Genomic DNA, 13,945 nt, shown 5'->3' on the forward strand with positions numbered 1-13,945 from the left:
ACAGCTGCCACCGAGGGCCAGCATGCAGTGTCCCGGCAAGACCCCCCTGTGCTCCCACCTACAGCCCCCGAGCCCATCCTCTCCTCCTCCCTCTCCTTTTTTCACATCACCTGTGCTTTCCAAGTCACATGTCCCAGTCTCTTCATCACCCATGCATTTACCCTGGGACCTTCAACTGCCCAAGCCCCTCAAGCCACTGCCCTGGAAGGCAGAGGCCCTACCTGACTCCTCTGCATGCAGCACCCTATAAACCTGCTGGGGATAGAACTGCAGCTGAGCCCGTCGGCCTGGGCTCCGAGGGCAGGCCGGCGCGGAGGCCCCGCCATGCGCAGCGCGGGAGCTTGGTGTCCTGTCTGTTTCTTCCTTATTAGCAAATGTGCTCGGATCAGAGGCAGCCTGGAATGCTGGGCTTCCTGCTTTGTCTTCCCTCCTGCTTGGTTCTGGTCTGATGATCCCTCACGCGCTGGGAGTTCCTCAATGCTTTTTATAAAGTGTTTTCTTTCCTTTCTAAAGCAGGGTTGGTAGGAAGTCCAGCTGGCCAGGTAAGGTTGAGGCAGTTTCCCTAGTCCCCCACACCCTCACTGTCCTATGAAACCATCCCTCATCCTTTTCCTTGGCTTCTTCTTTCTCCTCAACTCTTGACACCTGCTCCCCTGTTCAATCTTCCGGTTTCTTTGAGAAGACAGAAGCAATGGAAAGAATCGAAAATCAACTCCGGATGGCGTCCCCCACTGCTCTTGCCTGGACCTCTTCCCATAGCCGAGGCCCCGCCCACTGCCCCCCCACGACATCACTCAGAACGAAAGCAGGTGGCAACTCCTCTCCCTGAAGGGCATGTGTTTTCTGATCCCACCTCTCTTACATCTGGTCAGGCTGGCCGCTGTTTTGGGGTTCCTCACTGTACTTAAAGAGCTGCTCGCCCTCGGCGTCTCCACCCCTCCTCTCCTGGCTCCCTTGAGCCACCTCTGAGCTGCTGCTGTCCCCGCCATGCCACTGTTGAACAGTCTGGGTCAAGGCCATCTCCATGTCACTCAGCCCAATCTGAGTCCCAGGATGCATTTGACCTGCTCTGTCCATGGCCCTGGCTCATTCCTTCGCTCCTTGCTCTCCTTCACAGCTTCCTTCTCACCCTTCAGACCACTAGACCCGCAGGGCCTCAGGGCTCAGCCCTCCAATGATCTCTCTTCCCTACTTGGGTAAGTGGCCTAACCCCCTAAGACAAGGGTGGGGAACACCCAGCCCATAAAACCAAGGCAACCACAGGTGGCGCTCAAATACACCTACAGCAGGCTGGTTTTTTATATTTATTTATTTATTTATTTATTTTTGACAGGCAGAGTGGACAGTGAGAGAGAGAGACAGAGAGAAAGGTCTTCCTTTTGCCGTTGGTTCACCCTCCAATGGCCGCCACGGCCGGCGCACCGCGCTGATCCGATGGCAGGAGCCAGGTACTTATCCTGGTCTCCCATGGGGTGCAGGGCCCAAGTACTTGGGCCATCCTCCACTGCACTCCCAGGCCACAGCAGAGAGCTGGCCTGGAAGAGGAGCAACCGGGACAGAATCAGGCGCCCCGACCGGGACTAGAACCCGGTGTGCCGGCGCCGCAAGGCGGAGGATTAGCCAATTGAGCCGCGGCGCCGGCAGCAGGCTGGTTTTTAAGCTGATGGTTTTGCATGGCCCACAAATGTTACAAATACCCAAATGACAGAAGAAGGTTCCCCACCCCTGCCCTAAAGTGAGCCCAGCAAGTGTACCACTGTCCACCCATGACTGAGCACGTTGCTAGCTCCAGCCCACACGTCTCCAGAAGTCCAGGTTCACAGTTAGCTACTTCCTCCCGTCTCTGTTAGGTGTCTCACAGGAATTCAAATACTCTCCTCCAGTTCAGCAAACGGTAACTCCATTCTTCCAGTGGCTCCAGTCAAAACGTCTGGCGTGAAACCTGGGCTTCTCTCTCTTTCGTGCCCATTTCCAGTCATGTCAGCCCCGCCCTCAGATCAGAGATGGAATCCCACCGTCCCTCGACACGGTAAGTCACCATCAGGTCTCGTATGTTATTTAGCCACCCTTTCACACAGCGGTCCATCACAAGATCCTGAGGTCTTCCAGGGCTCCGAGTAAAAGTTAGAGTCTTCCCAAGGGACCATGTGGTTTTAGGGGACCAGGCCCCATTACTTCTCTGGTCTCCTCTTTCCCAACTCTGCCGAGGCTCATTCTGCTCCAGCCTTTTTGCTCTGTGCTAATGATTCTGCAGCCCTGATTGGAGTGACTGCAGGCTATAAACTGTTCGCCTTGCTTCAATGCCATGAGTGGGTTTCCTTTTCCTGGAATGGCAGCTTTTCTCCATCGGGGAGCCCCTGCTGCTCCAAAGGGTTCAGTCCCATCCCCCAAACTTTACCCTTGCTTAGGGGAACTCACTTCCTCAAGGAAGGGCAACACTCAACAATCACAGCTCATTGTTATTAACTATGCTGCTGTCACAGCTCCCTGCCCCCAGCCTTCCTCCCTGTAGGCGCATTTGGCACACACTGGCTCACTTATCTGTTCTTCTCTAGCCCAGAAGTTCAGCTGGCTCTGAACTGACTCTGGATCTCGGGGCCATGCACAGTTCTTGGCACAGAGATGTACGACAGATGTTTAAAGGAAAAAAAAAAAGTACTGCCAAAGGACTTAAGCAGGGTTGTGTAAATAAAAATAGTTGTGAACAATTATCGTTTAGGTCATTAAAAATACCGTTCCATAACATGTGTTGTTCTACGCATGCTAAAATCATTTGTAGTGTTCAAATTAGAATTTTTCTGTTTGAAAAAAGATTTATTTGAAAGCCAGAGCTGGGGGTGGGAGGAAGAGAGAGAGACAGATCTTCCATCCACTGGTTCACTCCCCAACTGGCAGCAATGGACAGGGTGGAGCCAGGTTGAAGTCAGAAGCCAGGAGCTTCTTCCAGGTCTCTTATGTGGGTGTCGGAGACCCAAACACTCGGGCCATCTTCTGATGCCTTCCTAGGCCATTAGTAGGGAGCTGGATCTGAAGTGGAGCAGCGGGGACACGAACCGGCACTCATACGGGATGCTGCAGCTTCATCTGCCATACCACAACACCAATTCCTATCAAATTAGAATTTTTCTATATCTGATATATTTTTCATCCTCTAATAAGTTTTTACCTATCAGTTCAAAGCCTTTAAAGGAAGGGCAATGATGATTTGAAGGAACTGGAAAAGTCTTTGTTAGGTGGTTTTGTTTTCTTGTTGGAACACATTGCACCTGGCAGAGCATGGCCAGGGCAGGCAGGACCCTGAGCGGAGGCTGCTACAGACCCTGCAAGATCTCAGTTCAGTATGCTTGCCCAAGAATCCAAGCTGGGGCATTTTCCATTAGACAGGCCCATAGCGCATGGGAAAATGTAAACATTGGTTTCACTTCATCTCTAGCCTCCCAGGCTTCAACTAGCTCAAGATTAAAAACTCCAAACTCCCCAGGGATTCTAAGATGGCCATATAGGGAAAAGACGTGCTGATTTTGACCAGGGAAAGACAGAAGAAATTCACAGGAAGTGCATTTCCAGGGGAGAGTTGGAGAGAAGCTTGTAGTGGACAGTTCAAACATGCGGCAGGCAGGGACACCACCTGTGACTCCCAAGGCTGGCGGCTGGAGGAGAAACCAGCTTCTGGGAGCAAGGTGAGAGCAGATGTGTCACTGGTGATATTACATGAGGGAGAACCTTGCAGAACACATTGACTCTGAGTCTGGCCTGGAGCTCTAACCGGGGCCGGAGGGCAGGGTACCCACTTAACCCCATGAAAGACAAGCCCATTTCTTTCTCCCCAACCCCCGACAAAGGAGCCCAGTGGCCCAGGGAGAAAATGCCATCTTAACACCAATAGAGGCTGTGGCAGCTCTTGCACATGTATGACTAGGGGATTCTATCAGGGGATAAATCCATGTTGCCCACCACTTTGAGTCTGTCTGGGAGGGTTGATGGGGGCTAGGATCATGATGTGCTCCCAACCTCTCAACCCATCACAGGCTCCTGAGCTCAAGTTGCCAAGTCAGAGCACCCACAGGCAGCTGGCTCTGGAAATGTCTGCTCTCTCTGTGGAGCTGGCAGGCTCCCAGTGCTGAGAGGGGATAGCCTTGTGCACTATGTGGGAATTCAGTGACTGCATGATAGGGTGTGGGATGTAGCTGGGTCTCTGGACAATCATTGTGCCTGGTTTCAGAGGCTCAAAACTCCCTGATGGCCTGTAGAGGATTCCTTGCTCACACTGGGACCACATGGATCCTTGGTGCAGTTCATGTGCCTGTGTGGGTAGCAGGTGTAGCCACTGTGGGCTAACCCTGGACATTGATCATCTTGGAATGGAGGAGGTGAGGCTGTGATCACACTAGTAGACATGATCAAACCCTCCCTGCTGCTGACAATAGAGGAGATCTAGCATGTTCAACTTGGGTGTCACCCTGGTCTCTTACCCCACACCTGAGCTCCATAGCCTCACCCAGCACACACCTTTGGATATCCACTAGAGGAGAAGAGACTCCACTAAGCCACAGAGGCATAGTTCAAAGATAAAAGCTATCAGAGGAGAAGACCAACAAGTGCCTCCACAAATGCCTAAAAATAAATACAGAAATACAAGAAACAAGGACAAGGAAGCCAATGTGACTCCCAAAAGGAATACAAGAATATTTCAATATGATAATGTGAAGAGGAAGAGATCGATGAAACGGCTGAAAATGAATTCAAAGAATGATCATAAGATTACTTGGAAACAAATTCATGAGCTAAAGAAATTCATACATGATATGGGTGAAAAATTTTGTCAAGAAACAGAGATATCAGAGAAAAATCAAACTGAAATATTAGAAATGAAGAAGTCAATCTGTCAAATAGAAAATACAGAGGAAAGCTTCAACAACAGACTTGTTGAGGCAGAGGAAAGAATATATGAGCTAGAACACAAATCCTTGGAAATATCTCAGACAGACAAACTATAAAGAGAAGAAAAATTAGAAAAACTGAAAACAGTATTTGAGATTTGTGGGGTACTATAAAATGACCAAACATACGTGTTTAGGAGTTCCTGAAGGTATGCAGAGAGAGAATGGATTAAAAGGCCTATTCAATGAAATAATAGCATAAAACTCCCTTAATTTGTAGAAAGAAAGGAACATCCAAGTACAGGAAGCAAATAGAACTTCTAATAGACATTATCAGAAAAAATTTTCACCATGACACATTATAGTCCAATTTTCAACAGTAAAACATAAAGATACTAAAACATTTAGAGAGAAATGCCAGATAATCTTCAGAGTATAGCCAATTAGACTAAGAAGCTAATTTCTAATCAGAAACCCTACAGGTTATGAGAGAATGGGGAGACATAGTCCAAGTTGCAAAAGAGTCAACTGAGAATACTGTATCAGCAAAGCTTTCATTTATAAATGAAGGTGAAATAAAGAGCTTCCAAAACAAAAAGAAATTTAAACAATTTGTCACCACTCACCCAGCCTTATAAATGATTCTTAAGGATGTTCTACACACCAGAATAATAATCATCATTATAAAAGAATGTGAAGGAAGAAAATCTCCTAGTAAAAGTACAAAGGAAATCCAAAGAAAACAATAGGAATATTTATGAAAAAATGGTAGGGCCAAGGCATTACTTATCAATAATAACCTTGAATATAAATGGCCTGAATTCTCCAATTAAAAGATACAGACTTGCTGACTGGATTAAAAAACAAGACTCATCTATTTGCTGCCTACAAGAAATATACCTCACCGACAAAGATACACATAGATGGAAAGTGAAAGAATGGAAAAAGATATTTCATGCTAAAAGAAAGCAAAAACGAGCGGGGGTAGCCACACTAATATCAGACAAAATCGATTTTAACACAAAGATAGTCAAAGGAGACAAAGAAGGTCATAATGCTCTACTTCCAATCAAGCTCCCTGCTAATATGCCTGGGAAAGCAGTGGAAGATGGCCCAAATCCTTGGGCCCCTGCACTCATGTCAGAAACCTGGCCGAAGATCTGGCTTCTGGCTTTGGACTGGTCCAACTCCAGCCATTGTGGCCACTGGGGAGAGAACCAGCAGATGGAAGATCTCTCTCTCTCTCTTTCTTTGCCTCTCCCTCTCTCTGTAACTCTGCCTTTCAAATAAAATAAATAAATCTTTAAAAAATGCTAAAACACATATGGAAACATAAAAGAACCTGAATAGCTAAAGCAATCTTAAAGAACAAAAACAAAACTGGAAGTATCACAATGCCAGACTTCAAGACATACTACAGGGTAGTTATAATCAAAACAGCCTAGTACTGGCACATAAATAGACATGTAGAGCAATGGAACAGAATACAAACCCCAGAAATCAATCCATGCATCTACAACCAACTAATCTTTGACAAATAAGTTGAAATAAATCCCTGGAGAAAGTACAGTCTTTTCAACAAATGGTGCTATGAGAATTGGATCTGTACATGTAGAAGTATGAAACAAGATCCCTATCTTATACCTTACACAGAAATCAACTCAAAATGGATGGAGGACCTAAATCTACAACCTTATGCCATTACTAGAGGAAAAATCAGAGAAACTCTTCAAGACATTGACATAGCCAAAGACTTCTTGGAAAAGACCCCAGAAGCACAGGCAACAAAGGGAAAAATAGACAAATGTGATTACATCAACATAAGAAGCTTCTGCATTGCAAAGGAAACATTCAAAATAGTGAAGAGACAACCAACAGAATGGGAGAAAATATTTGCAAACTATGCAATTGATAAAGAATTAATATCCAGGATTTATAAAGAACTCAAGAAATTCCACAACAACAAAACAAACAATCCAGTTAAGAAATGGGCAAAATACATGAACAGGTAATTTTCAAAGGATGAAATATAAATAGGCAACAGACACCTGAAAAAATGCTCAGGATCATTAGCTATCAGAGAAAGACAAGTAAAAACCACAATGAGGTATCACCTCACCCCAGTTAGAATGATTATCATCCAAAAATTGAAAAACAATAAATGCTGGCAAGGATGTGGAGAAAAGGTACCCTAATACATTATTGGAGGGAATATAAACTAGTATAAACACTCTGGAAGACAGTATGGAGATGCCTCAGAGATCTGAAAATAGATCTACCATATGATGCAGCCATCCCACTCCTGGGAATTTACCCAAACAAAATGAAATCAGTATATTAAAGAGTTATTTGCACTTCCATGTTTATTGCAGCTCAATTTCCAATTAGCTAAGATATGAGATCAACCCAGATGTCCATCAACTGATATCTGGATGAAGAAATATGAAATACTACTTATCCATAATGCTACTTATCCATTAAAAAAAGAATGAAATCCTGCCTTTTGCAACAAAATGGATGCAACTAGAAACCATTGTGCTTTAGTGAAATATGCCACTCAAAAAAAAAAAAATGTTTTCTCTGATATGTGGCAGTTAATATAGAATACCAAAAATGTATAGGAATAAAATGGTAATTTGGGGATATGATGGTCATTTTTAGCCCTTGTTTATTCTCCTGTGGAACTGTGTTCTTCCTACAGTTTACTTGTTCAATATTATGATTAGTGGTGAATTCAGCCTGTGAATATAGAGTGGATTTAAATTATATCTTTGCAACACTGATGAAGAGAGGGAATGGAGGGGGATGGGAGAGCATGGAAGTGATGGAAGTGTCATTGTTTTCTTGGAGCTGTACCTATGGAATGCATAAAACCCATTCTCTTTATATTAATACATTTTTAAGAAAATAAAAAACTTTGTACCTATGAAACAAAAAACTCGAAACCCCCAAACGAAAAGCAGGTGTTAAGAAGTTCTGATGATATCCTATTGCACAGTAGGATAAATATAGATAAGAATAACATATTGTATATTTTTCTAAAATAGAAAAAACTAGAAGAAAGGATTTTGAATTTTTTACCATAAAGAAATGTTTAATGTTTGAGGAGACAGATCTGTTTTACCTTCTTGGATGTTAGGCAGCATAAACATGTATAGAAAAATCATATGACATTCTATAAAAATGTACAATTTCTGTATTAATTTTTTTTAAAAATTAAATTTTAAAAAATTACTGCCCTCTAGTGGCATAAGTTTCAAAACACTTACTGATAAACTGAAAACACTGCTCACTCTAATTTGAAGTTGTTTGAAGTTTGATGCCTGTTTTTGAAAGCGATTCCTAGGCCAGTCCCTTAACCTCTTAACAAAATTCGTTGTGTCTGCCTGTGTCTGCCCATCTATCTATGGAGGATTGAGGGGATCAAAAGCAGATTATCAGAACCATTCCTGGGGGTTTTCATGTGTGTCCCTGTTGGGCCCCTCATTGGCCAAGGACAATGCCCTTTCAGAGCCTGAAGAGGACCGCATGAGAGGATTGTTTTACAGGACTCAGTGAAATGGATTTACCTTCTCAAGTTCAAGGCCAGACTTCTTATCTGTGATTTGGATCTCAGAATCTGTTTCTTCTTCAGGTGCCTTCACTGTTTCAAATAGCTCTCTTCCCCCTTATCTTCAATTTCAATTTTCTTCTAAAATTCAGTTCCACTGCCAGTTACTTCATAATTCTTTCCTGGTTAACTCCCTCCCTCCCAAACCTATGCCAAGGCTGATTAGGATCCTGTTGTAGTCCTGTATAGAGGCAGCATGCCTATGCTATAGCATTTGCCACACTATTAAGCTTGCCAGTCCTTGTTGGAGGGTGCAGACTCTAATTTCTATATCCTTGCAGCCTATTAGACCTTCTGGCAAGCAGTAGGTGAAAGCTCAGTATTGTGGGTGGAATACAATAACCATATTAATTATCTCATGAATCACATTCAAATTTCCTAGTCCTGTTGTTTTATAGGAAATACACTGAGATCTAGAGAAGTTGAATAACTTACCTGAAGCATTACAGTCAACAAGTCATGGTAAGATCAAGGGCTATGATTTTGGAATTTTGACTAATCAGGATCTCTGTCCTCGTAGTAGGTCCTCCTGACATTTTGTGCACCAACAACAACAATGTGTTCCATACATTTGCAGAAAAAGAACAAGGTGCACATCACATCTTTTATGTTCTATCTTATTGTTTATGGTCTTGATGGTTTTTATTGATGGAAAACTTGGAATCAAGAGAAATAGACTGGGACAGCCTGGACTGTTGGAAGGAGTGGTAGACCATATGAACTGGGGTGTTTAGCAAAAATTTTGATGAATAAAAAGATGACTGGAATACTGTGGATTCCACAAGTAGCTGAAAATCCAGTAGAACAAGTAAAGACACATCTACAGATCACAGGGCAGCAAGTGATGAACTTCAAGAGTTTTAAACAAAAACTATGGATGTACAAATGTGGAAGAATCATTCAAAAGATGTTCTGCAAAAATTCTGGTAGTGTAAGCACATAAAAGATAAGTAGCATTTTGATGAAAGTAGATAAAGACCTTTCATATGGGGAGAGTAAACTTTAAAAAAAAAGAATTTATTTATTTCTTTGAAAGGCAGAGTTATATAGACAGAAAGACAGGGAAAGAGACAGAGAGATCTTCCATTCACTGGCTCACTCCCCAGATGGCTGCAATGGCCAGGACTGGGCCAAGCTGGAGCCAGGAGCCAGGAGCTTCATCCAGGTTTCCCATGTATGGGTAGCAGGGGCCCAAGTACTTGGGTCATCTTCTGCTGCTTTTCCCAGGCCATTAGCAGGGAGCTGGATCAGAAGTGGAATGGCTAGCACTTGAACCAGCCCCCATATGGGGTGCTGTCATCAAGGTGCTGGCTTTACCTGCTATGCCACAATTTAGGTCCCAGTACTCAAGCTTTAAGAAGGCTAAAATCCACAGAGGAATTTACAAAGCATATCAATAATGGTATCTACATACACACCCAACCACTCTGTCTACTCCTGGAATGGCAAATGGAAGAGTTAAGAGCAAATCCCTTTCCCCAAAAGGAATAAAATGAACAATTCTTTTAAAAAAGAAAACACTCTAAGACTGTAGGAATTTCCCAAATGCATGCAGCAAAGTAACAGGTATTTATCAAGAAAAACCACAGAACCTGGGTAAGAACAGTGTGTCTGTGGCATTTTTGCCTAGGGCTGCTCCCATAGCCTTCCAGCTCCATAAGCATGGCTATTCTTTTAGGGCAGGACAAGCTGTGACGGGATTACTTGACTTGTAGTGGGATGTAGAAAAGTCCCATATCCCTGGGCATCATTAGAAAGCAATCCCAGTAACAAATGGATGGGAAAGGTCAGTGAAGCTAGTCTGAGGTTTTCGTTCTGTTGGGGCAGACAAGTCAGAAATATAACAGGGAGGTGTGTGGAATGAGTTAGCTACAGTGCACCTGGCCACAACCCCCTTGGTGGCTTGGAAGGCTGTACCCAAAAGCCAGGTTAAATACACATTCGGGAGAGACCAGAGAAAACCTGTGACCTCCATACAATCTTGACTGTAAGGCCTTGGATTCAGGTAGAAAACACAGGAGAGGGCCTGGCATAAAGTAAAAGCCAGGGAAGGCTTGTAACTAAACATTTTTTTTTATTTGATTTACTTATCCAACAGGCAGAGTGACAGAGAAAGAGAGGGAGAGGCAGAGAGAAAGGCCTTCCATCTGGTCACTCCCAAAATGGCCACAATGGCCGGGACTGCACCAATCTGAAGCCAGGAGCCAGCAACTTATTTTGAGTCTCCCATGTGGGTGCAGGGGCCCAAACACTTGGGCCATCTTCCACTGCTTTCCCAGGCCATAGCAGGGAGGTGGACTGGAAGAGGATTGTCTGAAACATGAACCCATGTGGGATGCGGGTGCCACAGGCGGAGGCTTAACCTACTGTGCAATAGTGCCGGGCCCTGTAACTAAACTTTAAATGTGTTCCCTAACCTACACATTCGCCCACTGGCAAAGCCCTGCAGTCCTTACTGGCTAAAGGTGTTTGAGTACAACCTCTGACAAGTCATTGGCTGACATTAAGCTCTACTAACACAAGCAGACTCCTAGGAAGCCAGTCTTTAAAAAAATCAAAAAGGTTTTAAAATTACAAAATTTGGTAGAGATGTCAGTGGCTGCACACCCTGGGGGAATACATTGCCCATAGGATTATTCTTGGCAAATAACAAACAAAAAGCCAGCAGCAGGAACAATGACCATCTCTGGGTAGAGTGGAGCAAATCAGAATCCAGAGTTTCTGCAACAATGTAAGGGCATTTCAAAAAGTTTGTGGAGGGGCCAGTGTCGTGGCGCAGCAGGTTAGGTCACCTCCTGTGACACTGGCATCCCATGTGGGCACTGGTTCATGTCCCAGCTTCTCCACGTCTGATCCAGTTCCCTACTAATGGCCTGGGAAAAGCAGGGAAAGATGGTCTAGGTGTTTGGGGCCCTGTCACCCACAAGGGAGATCCAGATGAAGCTCCTAGCTCCTTGCTTTGGCCTGGCCTAGCCTTGGCTATTGTGGCCATCTAGGGAGTGAATCAGAAGATGGAAGATCTCTCCTCCACTCCCCCTATAACTCTATTTTCAAAATAAATAAACAATTTCTTTTAAAGCTTGTGGAAATGGAATTAAAGGCAAGTGTGTTTTGGTGAAAAGAATTTTTGAATTCCATGCTTATGAGGGGTCTTCAAAACATTCATGGAAATTGTGTGTCAAGGAAACCTATGCAAATGAAATCTAAATATCTAAATTGTTTTTTGCACCAAAATAAACTAATCTTTTAATTCCATTTCCACAAACTTTTTGAAGTACTCTCTTTTTGAAAATGTCCAATTTTTGACCAAAAATTATAAGATATCCAGAGAAACAGGAGTGATCTATTTTAGTAAAAAAAAAAAGTTATCACTCCAGTAGATGCCAGTAGCAACCTTCCCACCCCCAATCACAACAATAAAAAATGTCTTCAGACAGTACCGAGTAATTCTGGAGGGAGACAGGATAAAATCTCCCCTTGGTTAAGAACCACAGTTCTAAAGCTTCAGTTATCAATACAGCATGGTGCTGGAATAAGGAAAGACATAACATCAATGGAACAAAATTAAGAGTTCACAAATAAAACCTCATTAATGATTGACTAATATTTCACAAAAGTACCAAAGCAATAGGGAAAACATAGTTCAGAATACTGGGATTGGCTATCCACATGCAAATGCTGTCAGATTCTTACCATACTTGAGAAATTAACTCAAAATTGATACAGACCTAAATGTAAAATCTACAACTTTTAGAAGAAAACACAGGTCTAAACCCTTGGTGACCTTGGTTAGCCACAATCTGTAAAAGAAGACAGACTATACTTCATTCAAATTAAAATCTTTTGTACTCCAAAAGATAAAATTAGAAACTAAGCAGACTAACCATAATCTTAGAGAAAATACAGGATATATAAAGAACTCTATAACTCAATAAGACAGTCCAGGTTTTGAAATGAACAAAATATTTGAACAATTTACCAAAGATGTGAATGGCTGATAGCACAGATGGTCAACACCATTAATCACTAGGGAGTTGCAAATTAAAGTGACAATGATATGCAACTTCACACTCATTGGAATGATTATAACAAAAAAAAAAAAAAGGCAGACAATAAAAAAGAAAATAAGTGTTAGTGGGGATATGAAGATACTCTCACCCTCACACACTGCTAGTGGGAATGCCAAAAACAGTCACTCTGGAAGACAGTATGGCAATTTCTTAAAATAAGTTATACATAACTTTATCTTATGACTCAGCAATTCTACTTCTAGACTTATGCATGCCCAAGAGAAATGAAAACTTATGTCCACACAGACTTATAGGCAGATATTCACAACAGCATTACTCATAATAGCTAAAAAACAGAAACAATCCAAATGTTAATCGGCAAATGGATGAATAAACATGGTGTATCCATAAAATCAAGTACTTTCAGTAGTAAAAAGAAATAAACTCTCGATACTTGTTACAGCTTAGGTAAACCTTGAAAACAAAACATTATGCTAGGCTAACTAAGCCAGATGCAAACATCACATAGGGTATGGTTCAATTAATAAGAAATGTCCAGAAAGGTAAACTAGCAATGATAGAAAGCATATCAGTGGCTACCAGGGCCTAGAATGGGGATGGAGCTTGACTGCAAATGGGTATATAAGATCTTTGTGGGTTGTGAATTGTTGCACAACTTGATAAACAAAAAAATCACTGGAAACACAATATTTTATCTAATTCATACCTTAATTAAGCTATCATTTTTCAAAGGAAATAGCAAAAAATTTATTCTTAAATAATTATCAAAGATAACTGCTATTAACTTTGTTTGCTATGTGTCTAACAAAAAGTGACTTGTACTAACTTTTAAATTGCTTAGTTCGTATATATTACCAATGCATTTGTTTCATAAAATATTTTAATAACAAAACTACGCACATCTGATTTCATAAAACGATGGATGACAAAACTGAAAGGCCATCTTACAATCAACCTAAACCCTTAGTTTTATCTCTCTGTGAGTGTCTCCCCATGCAGAAATGACGCAGAACCAGCGGGTCTTCTATGCTCTTCACTGTCCTGTTCTAACTGCCCTTCCCCATTTATTACATTTTTCCTATTCTTTCATGAATGATTATTCAGTCTGCTAACAAAAAATGACTAGAAACAACTAAAATGAGCTTAATTTGAACTACATGCATGGATTTTCCTTATTTAATTCTCCTAAGAATCCTTTATTACCCCCTTTTAAAAGGTAAGAAAACTGACCTAGTAGCATTAAGAAATTAGTCAAAAAAAATTAAAAGTTATCAGAATGAGGAGTCATTGCTTAATGGTTACAGAAATTTCTGCTTGGCATGATGAAAAAGTTTAGCAAATATAGATTGGCAATTCATACAATATTATACATATATTATTGTCACAGAGTTGTACAATAAACCAGTTGTACACAAAATAGCAAA

Source organism: Oryctolagus cuniculus, chromosome 7 (genome assembly GCF_964237555.1).
Source record: "Oryctolagus cuniculus chromosome 7, mOryCun1.1, whole genome shotgun sequence".
Classification (NCBI taxonomy): Eukaryota; Metazoa; Chordata; class Mammalia; order Lagomorpha; family Leporidae; genus Oryctolagus; species Oryctolagus cuniculus.